This window comes from Anopheles aquasalis, chromosome 2 (genome assembly GCF_943734665.1).
Source record: "Anopheles aquasalis chromosome 2, idAnoAquaMG_Q_19, whole genome shotgun sequence".
NCBI classification, from domain to species: domain Eukaryota; kingdom Metazoa; phylum Arthropoda; class Insecta; order Diptera; family Culicidae; genus Anopheles; species Anopheles aquasalis.
Genome location: NC_064877.1, coordinates 62505647 through 62517799, shown reverse-complemented (window position 1 = coordinate 62517799; position 12153 = coordinate 62505647). Strand labels below are relative to the sequence as shown.

Here is a 12153-nt window from a genome sequence, read left to right as displayed (position 1 = left end):
TGGGAATGCCGAAGGAAGGGCGGAAAGTCTCTACTTCCGTCTATCCTATGGAACCTCACCAATCAAGAAGTGAACCAGTTCCACTCAGCAGTAGTAGTAGTAGCTACTGCCCAAAAATGGACAAAACACGATCCACCAGCGGGTGGAGCAGAGAGCGACACTTTCGATTTTCTCGTGCTGCTGCTGCTGCTGCTGCTGCGTGCAAAGTCCACCGCGCGAAGCGGCACAGCTCGCAGAAATACACATACTCAGACACACCTGAACCGCCCGTGAAACCACCATCGAAACAAACCATCGATCGAGAGCGATCTTTTGCGTGCGGTTGCTGCGAGAGACGTTCTAAAAACCAACATTAACCCTACCTCAGGGAGGGGGTTGACTATGCTAGAAGCCGACAAAGAGCGCGAGAGAGAGCGAGAGAGAGAGGAAACGGTATCGCGCAACGATCGATCGCTTCGATCGCATCGATCGCACTGATGATGATCGCGTGTACATTTCGCGAATTTTGGGGCCTCTTTCTGCTTTGGCAGCGTGACTCTAAGGCAATCTGATCTTGTGCGCGAGTGTACGGTGTGCGAAAGAAATCCTTTCCGCCTTCGCACCACCCCGTGGCACCTTCTGGTGTTCCGTGTCTTTACCGTACCGTGCCCCATCATCATCATCATCACCATCATCATTCTGCCGTTCCATCTGTTTTAGCGCTCAACCTTTGCCCAGCTAATCACAAACACCATCACACACCACCACTCCACCGGTTTTGTCACCCTTTTTTTTTTTTGGTTTGGTTTGGTTTGGCGGCTTCGATGAAGCATACCAGACGGAGCTGCTGCTTTCGGTAGTGTTGGTGGTGATGATGGTGATGATGATGATGGTCATTGTTGAGTCGCCGGTCCGATCATGCTGTGATGGTGGGCACACAACGTATGTGCGTGCCTTGTGGCGGTGATGATGATTTCCGTGGTGGTTCCGCCGTTAGCGCGTTCGTTCGCTCGCTCGCTCGCTCGTTCGTTCGCATATTTCGACTGCTTGTGCCCGTGTGTGCGTGCCGCGTATTGTGTGCTGCCGGCAGAGTATCCGCGTGCGCGGTCCGGTCCGGGGCCCGCGAAATGTCAACGAACGGCGCCAAGGTTACACGGTTTGCTTGATAAACAAATTAATAGTCAGTCTAAAAACAAAATTAAGCGTAGCCTTGAAAGTAAACAGGAGGTTAGAGCGGAGGGAGGGAGGGTGGCGGGGGGGAGGGGTGGTAGGGTGGTGGAGGCACGTCACCAGTCGGTGGCGGTGATGGTGGTCGTTCGCCGCTCGTCGTTCGTCGTCGTCACCATCACTAGGTAGCTAGCTTTTTGAGTTAGAAGCTCGACAACGACGGTCGTCACCATCATCATCATCATCATCATCATGTGGCAGAGCATATCTGTCGCACGTTCGCACCTAGAGCGATGATAACGATCATCATCATCTTGGTGCCTGGTGTGTTGTAACTTATTGGCCTCTCCGAGGAATGCTGCTGCGTCACATACACCTGACTCGCACTAAAACACACAACCTAGCGCAAAGAGCGATGATGCTATGATGCATACACCTTCGCACCACCACCACCACCACCACCACCGGAAGGTGCGCATCATCTGGTCTGGTTGATTGATTTTCGAATCACGCACTACTTGGGTGGTCCAATTCCGTTCCGAATTCCCTTCCCTTGCTTTGCGATCAGATGACAGATTGATCAGCCTGTGAGCATTGAGAGCATTGAGATCGTGAACGATGAATCGCTTGGTGCTTTTGATAAGAGAAGAACGCAATGATGAGTCTCGATCCCCTGTTGGCCGCTTCACTGGTTGCACCGGAAACACCACAAAAACATAAGAGAGATCATATGCGGCATCATACCTCAACAGCGCCTCCAATGAAGCAGCCAAAAAATGAAGGCCCCAGAAGGTGCTCGCGCCAAAAGATGAATGAATGAAAGACAGCGGCATGGAAACGGAACTCCATGGCATGGCAGCATAATGCCGGCGTTATGCCGCTTCTCTCGCATCCGCATCGTGTCTCGTCTGCTGCGCCTCCTGTAGCATTCCCAAACGGGCCGCACCGAAACGCTGGCAACAACATATGCCGGCCGGTGCGCGATGCTCTGTGTCTGTCTGTCTGCTTGCCGGTCGGTCGGTCGGTCGGTCGGTCGGTCGGTGGCCGAGTTATGATGATGAAAGGCTCTTGAGCGCTGCGGCTCGAGATGTTGAGCGAGAATGAGATGTTGTTATGAAAAATGAGATCTTTCCTGCAGGCGTGTGGAACACGAGGAGGGATGGAGGAAGCGAATCGAATCGAATCGATCGGGCAGGAAATCGGTCTTAAAAGGGTAGTGGTGGTGGTGGTGGTGGTGGTGGTGTCGGATCATCATCGGCATCGGTTCTCGGGCTGGCTTGGGTGTTCAATTTGCTCGTTGATTGCATTTACAACTCGCAGGAGGCGTCTTTCTCCCCGGTAAACCTATGCTAGGGCGACCTCTAGACTGTCCACGTCTTCAAGTTCAAGACGCGGATGCCGATGGATTCTATGCTTCTCAGCTGCCAATCGAAGCGTGAAAGTGAAGCCATCCGAACGGGGGGCCCTGTATGTTTGTGGTTTGTGGAGCTCCGTAAGCATATAATTCCAAAACAGAAGCATTGTGCACCCTCCCCCCGGGGAGCAATATGCGCATCGGGAGAACAACATTGCGTACTGTTGCTGCTGCTGCTGCACCGCGGCGATCATCATCATCCTCATCATCACGATGATGGGATCCGGTTGAGTTGCCCCTCTTCGCGCCTTGCCTTTAGAACGGCAATCGCTGGGCGCGGCTGGCTGGTGGTGAGCCGCATTAAACGGATATATGCTCGGGTTTCGGAATAAGTGTTATTATCGCTAATAACCATCCATTTCTGCGGCGCTCTTCGAACCGAACCGTGAGCGTGTGCTGGTGCGCGTCCTCTGCGTGTTATGTCTCTTTGGGACCGTTGGCCGGCGACCAATGGCAATGATCATCGTAGTTTGGTCATTGGCAGTGCGGCGGCCTAAACTGCTACTAGTGTGCTGGCTGACGGTCTTGCTCGTTCAGTTCCTTTCTTGTTCGGCCCGGTGGCGGGGCGGAAGGAAATGATTTGAGGAATGTGTTTTCTTTCGGTCGCATTTGCGTGTGAAATTGGAAAGTCGGCCTTTTGGACTGGTTGTGATAATTAATTTTTCGTTTTTGAGGGCCTTTTTTTTAATCTCAGCTGAATGCTCATCATTTCGTCGTCCGTCGTCATTCAATTATGTTTTGAAAAATATGGAGTGGAGAGAACAATGAGAGACGTATAAGGTTGCTTTTTTCGTATCAATTATCTGTAGAACGAATTGTAAGAAGAGGAAAAACGTGACAAAAGACTGGATAAAATGGTTTACAAATGTGATAAAAGGAAGTTGAAAATATTAATAATCAAACTGATACAAGCAATTAAAAGGGAACTAATTGAGAAACCAAATTAAATAAAAAAAAATTTATAACAGAAGAGAACCAAATAGATAAACATTAGAAGATGAAAAGAGATTTAAAAGTTGGCTAATAAATTTGAAACATGTAGGAACAATATTGAATTGCACACTCCATTGCGTTAAGATGTTATTTGCTTTGTGGCAATTCTGTTAAAAGTGCGAAATGAAATCTTGTTAATGGTAATATTAAATTGATCGTTTGTATCCTTAAACAAACCGGAAAGGCACACGACATCCGCAACAGAGGCGGACGAACGTGAAAACGTTGTGCGCACCAAGTGCATGAAAAGCGCTGACATCCGCCCTCTCAGCATCCGGTGCGCGCACGGAGTTCAGGTTGTTGGTGAAAAAGGGGTACGCATTTCGAAAGAGAGAGACGCGAAACATTTGAAAACCGCAAAATCCTCAATCGTTGGTCCTCTAGAATTCAAAATAACCCTCGAACGGTGATTGTGGTTACGATAAAGGATTTTCTCGATGGAATATGCTGCCGTATCATTAATCGTAAAAGCATACAGCACGAAAAAGGAGAAATGCTCCTCGAGAATGGCGCTAGCGGTCGGTGTTCTGTGAAAAATACATCCAACAACAGCACCACGCGATGATCATCATAACCCACAATGTGACGGGCCGTTCACACCACCACACTCGACGTCCCGTGAATTTGTTAATTTTTCGAGTTTTTCGCAAAAATAACTCCCTATCTTGCTCTGTCTGTCTCTGTTGCTGCTCTTCTTATTGGTGATGATCGTCGCCAAATTCGCGGTTAATTTCACGGATCGCAGTCCCGTCTCTTCCATGATTTCGTTGTTGTGCTTCTCTTCGTTGGCCCTCTTCACTTTCCGGCCTAAAACCTTCTCACGATCGCAACCCTTGTCTTCTGGACCGTCGTCGTCGTCTGCGCCGTCGTCGTCGTCGGTGGTTGTTTTGCGAATATTTGCAAACTTGGAATTCCTCCGGACCCCCGTCGTCGTCGCTCCGGGGTCTCCAGATCCGGGGATGCGATCAGCGGCCAATGGCCCGACCCGACCCGACTCGACATCGTCGTCGCCGGCAAAAGGATCACGTTGTGTGTTGCGTTATTTTTGAGGTTCCTTTTTGGCGTCCGTTTTTTTTTTTGTTTTTTTTTGTCGTGGGGGGCGATCTCTGTCTGGGGTTGTTCCAGGCCCGTCGCGCTTCCCTCGTCAGAGATCTAAAGAGAGCTCTAGCGACCGAACGAACGGACAGGGGTCTGGTCTGCGCCTGGTTGCGGCGCTGCCGTGCTTGGCGCTTTGATTTATGGTGCCGCGCAGGATCCATTTCGCATGGATCCGCATGACTCTTGTGTGGACGTTTGGATTCCTTTTTTTTTTGTTGCTCCCAGTCCATCCCCAGTCTCCGCTTAATTTGATCTCGCAATCGTCGTCGTCGTCGTCGTCGTCGCAGGTATCGCAACTCACCGACGCAGGCAGCGCAGGTTAACCGTCGCCGGCGGGGAGGAAAAAAGGACGGAAAACGCTAGTCCAGTCCTCTCAGGGCGCGCGCGCGCGCCCGGTTCGCCGCCAACTTTCGGTTGATCCTCTTGGTTGATGTTTTGGGATGTTGGGGGCCAAATAAATCAAACAATCCGCGCATCCGCGGGACGCAGACTCCAAAAGCGAGACGAGTGGCCAGACAGTGACCAGACAGAGGTCGGTTCTTCACGTTTTAGTTTTGTGTTTTTTTTTTGGTTTCGCGGTTCCTTGAAGTAATTGGCAAGGTCTCCGTCTCCGGACTCGGAAGTAGGGGGGGGCTTCGTCTTAATTTTCGCGAGAGAATTATATGCCCCCGTGCATCATCTCATCTTGGCGCCCCCGCCCCCCCCGGGAGTGTGCGACGGTTTTATGGCGCATTAAGCGCAATCCGTTGCAGAAGAAGGAGGAAGAGGGAGGAGGAGCCGGTATGTTGCAGTGCTCCTTGTTGTCAGTGGCTGGTATACACAGAAGACGAGGTTTCATTAACTCGTTTTATACGATCATAAATGTCCGTTGAGTGTCCAGGTTCACGAATGTCCAATCTTTTCTCTGTTTTTTTTTTGCTGTCAGTGGCTGTTCTTGTTTGTTTGTTTGCTTGCTGGTGCCGGTGCCGGTGCTGCTGTTGTTGTTAAAAGGTATAATTCAAAAGGATCATAAAACGGCCATAAAGCTGCACCGTCATCAGCAGCAGCCGCAGCAGCAGCGCGCCATGCATCGTTATCGCCACGAGAAGTGCAGTAAAGGCGCGCGCGCTCGGGAGCTCTCGGTATTATGAGCCATGCGCCTCTCTAATGCTTCCAGGTGAGGTGAGCAAAGATGAAATGCGTGATGCTGCGCGCGATGATTGAAGCATTTCCGGGAACTATCGGTAGGTGCATCCCTCAATATTCCTTTTTTGCCCTCCGAGGGCAGTGGATTAGTGTGTTGTAGTCACCTCATCTTAACGACTCAATCAAGCAGAACGTCGGTCTGTCTGTCTTGAACTACTCCATCGAGACGTTTAGTCAATACACTGGAAAGCATAAAAGAGACACGTGCGAGGATTTTTTTTTGATCCTCAGGATGTGCTTCATTTCCAAGAACTGTAAACCCATTTTGGTTGGATTCTCGTTTGTTATGTTACGCCAAATGAACTCACCAAAGACGTTGGCCTCATGATTCGGCACCGTCTTGTAGCATAATTCTGTGCAGCCAGCATATTGTTCTTCCAGTCGCTGGCAGAATGCCTTCATCCCCGGCACTGGGATCCAACCACTTGTTGGATCTCCCAATCCATAAACGACAAAAATCCCGGAAATGAACGAAGCGAACCTCCGTGCCAACACAGTCCAGGGAGGGCGCTGTTGCTCCCGGGCCGTAGGTTTTCGCGAGTTAATTGTCAAATCATACGTCTGTCGCGCTGTCTCTCTGCCCGGTCTCTAGGGCTTCTTCAATTCCGTACCAACTACCAACGAGAGCCGGCCGAGGCGCCTCCTTTCATGCTGCGTCTCTTGTGTTTTTGTCGCATTACAAAGCCAAAGTTAGTTCGCCACAAAAACCACATTCCACTTGGGAGTTGGGGAAGAAGCCGTGAGTGAGAAGGAGCGGCGCGCGCGCGCGCGCGCAGAGTCTGCTCTTTTGTTGACTTCGGTTAAGGCCTTGAATATGAGTCGGGGAGGAAGCAAAGTTCCGGAGTGGAGACGTCTCTGTGAAGTAACTTTTTTCGACAGGCGATTTGGCGAGGAAGGTCTGGCTCAGGAGGAATCATTACTCTCCCCGGACCAGAACCGGGACCGGGCGGACACACAGGAAGTGTCCGGATGTCTTGGAATGCTGCATAATGTGTTTTTTTTGTTTTTTGCTTTCGGGTTTTTTTTCTTCTTTTAGGCTGTGCTCGTTCATATGCTTTATGTTGCGGCAGAGCGTTGAACACGTGTTGCTGACTGGTGCGAGTTGGGAAGCAGCAGCAGTACCGTCGTCGAGGATTCTGTTCTTAATATTCTGGAGAGGATCTTGACTTGGTTTCGTCATTTGGTCAAATGATTCCGCTGGTCTCTGCGTCTAGATTATAGGAATCTAGGGGAGAATGTTTCGTAGCTCTAGGAAATGTTATAGACATAGTTTTTCTAGCGGTTCATCAATCGGATTTGAACCGATTGCTGTCAAACACGGCTGTTCAAGCAGATGAAATGTCAGATTAATCTGGCTTCGTCTCAATTTCTAGGCCAAGATTCTTTCCCTGTGTCCACCTTATCTCGAACTTAATCCTTGAATCTCGTGTTAGATGACAGATCTATATGAAGTGACAGCTCTTTGTCAGCTCAATCTCTAGAATTTTTTTCTAGGATTACATACATTTTCCCATAGATTCGTATAATATGAATACAGTGTTATAGTGTTAAGAAAATAGAAGTTACCACCAGATTCTACGGTAATTTTCACCAGACTGATTGTGGTATTATGGGATAAAGGTGTGCGATTGAAACTTCCGTAAGCCACTCAGGTGGAGTAGAGTAGACCAGTATCCAGTAGACTCGAAAGTTGACTGCTTTCCACGGAACTTCACGGTGTCTAATGCATCATTCAAATTGTCACGATCTTCGCTTGTACCGATCGAGCGAACTGGATCGATAGACCTTGCCACCGCTACGCATTTACGGCGATGATGTGACGACGACGCACAATGAGTCAGCATGCGTGGCCAGCACCGCTTTGGCATAGCAACACAGCACGATCCCCGTCTACGATCCGATCCGATCCGATCCGACCCCGGCCCGTCGGTCGGTTTGTGTAACGGAATTCGCGCGAAAATCGCGCTACGCAACGGAAGTGTCTGGCCTTTTGTGCGGCCTGCGTCTGCGGCTGCTGCTTTTGCGTAAGCCCCCCCCCCTCCCCCCTCTTGCCGAACACCGAACGCCTCTAGGCCACCCCATTGGTGTCTAGGTTTTGAGGTGCTCCACGGGTACCTCCCAATTCCACTCCTCAGCCTCAGCAGTCCCGTCCAGTTCGGTTCAGTCTGTTGGTGGTGGCCGGTCACTGGGTGGCCTTTAAAAAAGCCTCGGTTAACCTCGAGCCGCTCTAGACCCTCCACCCCTCTCCCACCGGTTCCTCCTCCTCCTTTCCCTACTGCCATCCGGTACCGACCGGTTCGTTCGCTTGTCTGCTTCGTTTCTCGCCTCGTCGCCATCGCCACCGAGACAGTGACAGCTGTAACCGCCCAGCGAGCAGCCAGACACTCAACAAGGGGTGGGGTGCACGGTGGGTTCGGGAGAAGGTGTCTTTGGACGGCGGATCGCGTCTCTCGCGGGCGCGCGCAGACTCGCGAAGATAGCGCGAAGCTTTATTTGCGTTTTACGCGTTACGTTCCTGCTGCTGCTGCTGCTGGCGGTTTGTGTCTGGCGCTTGAAAAGTATGTGGAAGTGCGGTGATCGCGATCGCGCTGCATACTACTAGAGCATAGAATGATCAGCATGCTACACAAAACATAGAAAGTAATGCTTCGGTGGGTGATCGTAAAGATCGCAACAGGAACTACTCGATCGCGATCACTTCGCTCTCTCTCTCTCTCTCTGTTGTTATGTCTCTCTCTTTTCCTGCTTCTCTGTGCGATTTCTTGTGTCGCGTGGAATGGCGTGGAACGCGTGTATGTTATCCTGCTAGCGGCGCTGCTTGTCCTCTCGCTGCCGGTGGTCACTACACTCTTAATCGAGAGTCCCGTGCCCGCACCGAAGCTTGTTATGCTCGAAGAAGGGAACGCGCATAACCGCGATCGCCGCGCCACATCGCACCACATGCTCCACAATAAAACAATAATGATAATAATAAATACAGAGATCCCTCCGATCAACCCAGCTCGGCAGGAGGTCGTCGTCGTCGGTGGCGCTGGTGGCCACTCTCGATGGGTCTAGAGAGGGCTACAAGGCGCAGCAACCCTTCAAAATAAGCAAAAACAAAAAAATGGGTGGCGAAACGGCGCAGACAGACACGCGGGCATAAGCGGCACATAACAAAGGCGAAATCGCGCTCCTCGCTCGATCGCACTGCTGGACCCTGGCTGGCGGAGGAATGGAAAACCTGTCCTAAACTCCCAGTGCCTGCGAGCGCTGCGACTCTCGCCGATCATGATCACTCGCTGATGTGTGTGTTGTGTCGATAGCAGGGGTAGCATAAGGGCATACGAGGAGGTCCGTCCGAAAATGCGTCGATTTTGCGTAGCCACCGCCACTGCCCCACACTCCTTCACACTTCAAGGTCCGTTATGTGCGACGAGGTCTCAACCGGAGTAGCAGACAGGGAGAGAACGAGAAACGGGGGGGTCTTCAGAAAGGGGACGAAGGCACACGCAAAAAGGAACTTGGAAACCACACTTTTCGGCGGCCCGCTTTTGGGGGGCACGCACTTTTTGCAACGCCAGTCCAACAGAGTGAGGTCTGAAGGTCTGATGATGGCGATGATGATGATGACGATGCCAACATTAGATTGGATGGCGGATGGCGGCGACCGCGAAGAGCAGCGAACGGACGGAGTGAAGGCGACGAGAGGTGTTCGCCATTTTCTTGCGCGCGCGAAATTTACCGTCAAGGTGCGGGTGTATGTGTGTCTGTACGCACGCACGCACGCACGCATTGCGGAAGTCGCGACCTTCTTCTTCTGGGGCCAATCGATCGCCATTTCGGACTTTCGGGCTCCTGCTGCTGCCGTAGCTCCGTTGCCTTTTGGATTCTCGGACTCTCTTCGTCTCGTCTTGCCTCCCATACGAGCACCATCATTATTCCCTTCTTCTTCTCCTCCTCACCGTTCACCTTCGGAGGTGTGTTGTGCGTGCGTCTCTGTCTGGTCGGCTGGCTGGCTGGCTGGCTGGTTGTCTGTCGGTTGTCTGGCGCACAGTAAGGTGGAGGTCAAATTGTGCGTAACCGTCGCGCTGTCTACGCAAGATGCTTAGACCTCCCTACCCTCTCCACCTTCTTCCTCCTTCTCCGCAGACCAACGCGAATGTTTAATGATGATGGTCATGATGGTGGCGCGGCCGCGTGTCTGGGTCGTTTTCGGGGCAGTTTAAAAAACCTCAAAACCACGCACCGTCGTCCCCGGCTCCGTCTGGTGGCCTAGTTCACACCGGACATCTCTTTCTCCCTTCTTCACCTTGTTTGTGCCGTAAGACAGGAGGAGAGACAGAGTTGGACAGAGGCCTCTTCGGCCATTGGATGGAAGAAGGAAAAGTTTCATTTTTTAAAGGTCCACCTGGGACTCTTGGGCTACTGCGACTGGGTTTGAGAGGAGAGGTGGTTTCCAGGATGACGCTAAGAGTAGCTAAGCGCAGCGTAGCACAGCTGACAGGAGCATCATGTTGTGGACGAAATTGATCATTTAATATTTTGCAAACTTTTATTATCGGATTCTCATGCTTTGTTTGAGTACTGGAGACGTCTACAACCGAAATAACTAAAGCTTGTGTAACCAAATCTTTTGATAAATTTGACTTTTTTTCTTCAATAAAATTTATTGCAATAATTAGACCATTCATGTTGGAACAAGCAATCAATTCATTGGTTAAGAATAAATTGAATCGTGAATCTGGATAATATTTTTGAAATGAAAAAAACCTTAATCAAATGCAAAGAAAGCCGCAAAAAAAAGTAAATAAAAAAAAACAAACGCAGTGTTGCTTGACGAACAAACATATGCATGCTAATGTCCCTAATCTCCTTGCAAAATCATTCAATTAAGTTAACAACAACAGCTGGTAACGGAAAAAGAGGGGGAATCAAGCCACCGCACTCGCTGACGTTGACAAGTTTCCATCTGTTGTGACAGCGCCCTTGAGTTATTTGGCAAAAATGAAACAAAAACAAAAGGAAAAACCGAGAAAAAAAAATGAAACATGATAATTGAAGGGTGGCCTACGACGCCACCCCTATTTTGCACGACCGGCCGGTGGGGCGGCGGTGTTGATCACCAAACGTCGTACGAGGTGCCGCCAGGACCACAAACGATGGCAAACAACATCTCATTAACGTAGGCTAGGCATATTCCCCACCCCCACGGGTGGTGGCGGCGGCGGCCATTCTGATCCGGAGGAAAGATTGCTTCCATATTGTGGCCTCGACCTCGGCCACGGGGACCAAGGGGGTCTCTCCATTCCAACCGAGTGATCCTTGGTGCTTCATCGAATCTCTCACCCCTGGTGAGGGCGCGGAACCGGAAGTCAAGACCACTACCCTCCAGTTTTGGGCCACCTGAAACTCACCTCCCCCCACCGCCAGGTTCTGTCGAAGGTGATGGAGTCCTCCCCCCTGCCCACAAGGACCCTCTGCGGCTGGTTAATTAGAATAATTATTGGTCCCCGGCGGAAGGGGGAGCTGAGCCTCGGAAATGAAATTGAAATTTGTCCCTGGCCCCCGTCGTCACCCTCGCTCCCGATGTCAAGGTTCAGGTTTCGTGGACTCTCCAGTTTGTTGACGATAGTGTTTTTTTTTTGGGGAGGTTTTTTTGCTTTCTTTCTTTTCCTTTTCGAGTCGAACACGTGTGTCCTTGTGCGATGGCGGAGTGGGCGCTCGTTCCCGTCCAGGAATCGCTCCAGCTTTCCTTACAAACCATAAAGTATCGCTCCACTCCTCGGGCGGTGGTTGTCGTTGGTGTATCATGTTTCTGTGGGTGTTTGTACTCCTGGAGTGAGTTTTCCACGAAACAATTAGAACACAGAACAGAAGGGGCCTGGTGGAGGTTTTCTTTCTTTTGAAATTAATTTCAATCAACCTGATTGACTTCGTGGATGGAAGTGGAATTGATGGAGGAGGAAATTACGTCGTCACTGGCTTCTCTGCCCTTAGAGAAACATTTATAGAGTTGATTTAGTACAACATTTTCATCATTTAGTGGGCTCATGTGAAATAGTGGCACCAAAAACCAAACAAATGGAGTAGTCCCATAGTGCGTGCCGCGGTAATTATTATTCTAATCTTAACTGACCAAAAGAAAGGTTGTAAAATGGGGCGCCTTAGGCCTGGTACGGCCTGGTCTGCTGCTGGCTCCTGTACGTTAAAATCAAAGCACTCCCAAAGGAGCAATCGTTACGTTGCATCGCTACTGCTGCTGCTTCGCCTTCTGTTGCTCAGCTAGTCCTCGATGACGGTTCGCTGGTTCGCGCTGCATAAAAGCAACATAAAGC

General features: G+C 50.6%; 1 protein-coding gene across 9 annotated transcripts in view; it reads left to right on the top strand.

Annotated features, from left to right (window-relative positions):
* The window catches only part of LOC126570579 (mucin-12), a 168289-nt gene that overhangs the window by 29545 nt on the left and 126591 nt on the right, over positions 1-12153 (top strand). The gene's annotated exons all lie outside the window — the stretch shown is intronic.